We start from the raw sequence: 1351 nt of genomic DNA on the forward strand, positions 1-1351 counted from the left end.
GACCGAATATAAAGTGTACCATGCCCTCAATAACTAAGCCCGATTAGTTAAATGGGCGGACACGGTGTAGCCTTTGAAAGTCTTCAAGCCCGATTAAGCCCGATCGAAACCAAACCGGCCCGACCGGTTGACACCCCTACCCGTGTAAATTGAAAACTGAAATTGGATTGAATCATTTACGCCTAAATCGTGAAATCATTTATTACAAAGGGTAATTTACAACGCCACCCCATGGAGATTGTCAATATTATAGGAACATCCCATCTCTTTCACCAAATTAAACTCAGACTCCCTACCATCAGTTACTGTTATAGAATATACCAAGAATGTTGACATCAGCAGTTCTTTTTTCTTTTCTTTTTTTTTTTTCTAAATACCATTTTTCCCTAAAAAATAATGTAGTACCAAAATTACCCAAACCATTGATAGTTTGATACAAAACCCTTGTAGTCTCCAAATCGATTTCACCACAACCCTTATGACGACAGCAGAAGAACATTCCCTTCCGGCAATTTCACCACAACCCTTCCTCTAGTCACTGATTTCTTTTCATATATTTTTTATAAAATTGTTTCCCAATTTGCTTAAATGTTTGCAATGCAACTAAATTTTGCAAACGTTGAGCTGAAATTTAGGGGAAAATACCTAAAATCATGCAAGAAAGAGAACAAACACCACTCGCCAATGCACAAAGAACTCACGTTCTCGCCCTCTCTTTCTCTCAGTTCCTAAAAAAGCTTGAACAAAACGAACTCTAAGACTAGCAGGGAGCTCTTAAAGAAAAACCTTTAAAGACACTCACTGTTTCTCATTAACTAATGAAGCACAAACAAAATTATACCTCGCATTTGAAATCGCCTCTCCCACTCCAGCCATTATTAAAATAAACAACAACAGAAGCACAAAACATAGAGAAAACCACCTCAGAGAAACCGCCATTGTTGCTTCAGAACTCTCTCTCTCTCTCTCTCTCTCTCTCTCTCTCTCTCTCTCTCTCTCTCTCTCTAATGAGTTTTCAATGTTATTCTTTTCCACCAGTTTTTCTATGCAATCTGAGAAAATTAACTTGCTATTAAACCGAATTGCAGAAAATCACAGGAAAATGTTGATAATTTTTGAAACTTTGAAATGCAATATAGATTCTGTTTGGTCAGTAGAGGGCATCCTATATTCTTCGATCTAGAACTACTCACCGATGACAAAACTATCAACTCAGCTGGATCTCATCAGAATCACAAGTTGCAAGTAGGGAGAGAAGGATAAAAGGAGAGAAAGTGATAAGGAGATAAGGGTGACTAGAGCGGTATTTTTGGTATAATAAGATACAACAACAACAACAACAACATAATTT

Source organism: Macadamia integrifolia, chromosome 5 (genome assembly GCF_013358625.1).
Source record: "Macadamia integrifolia cultivar HAES 741 chromosome 5, SCU_Mint_v3, whole genome shotgun sequence".
Classification (NCBI taxonomy): Eukaryota; Viridiplantae; Streptophyta; class Magnoliopsida; order Proteales; family Proteaceae; genus Macadamia; species Macadamia integrifolia.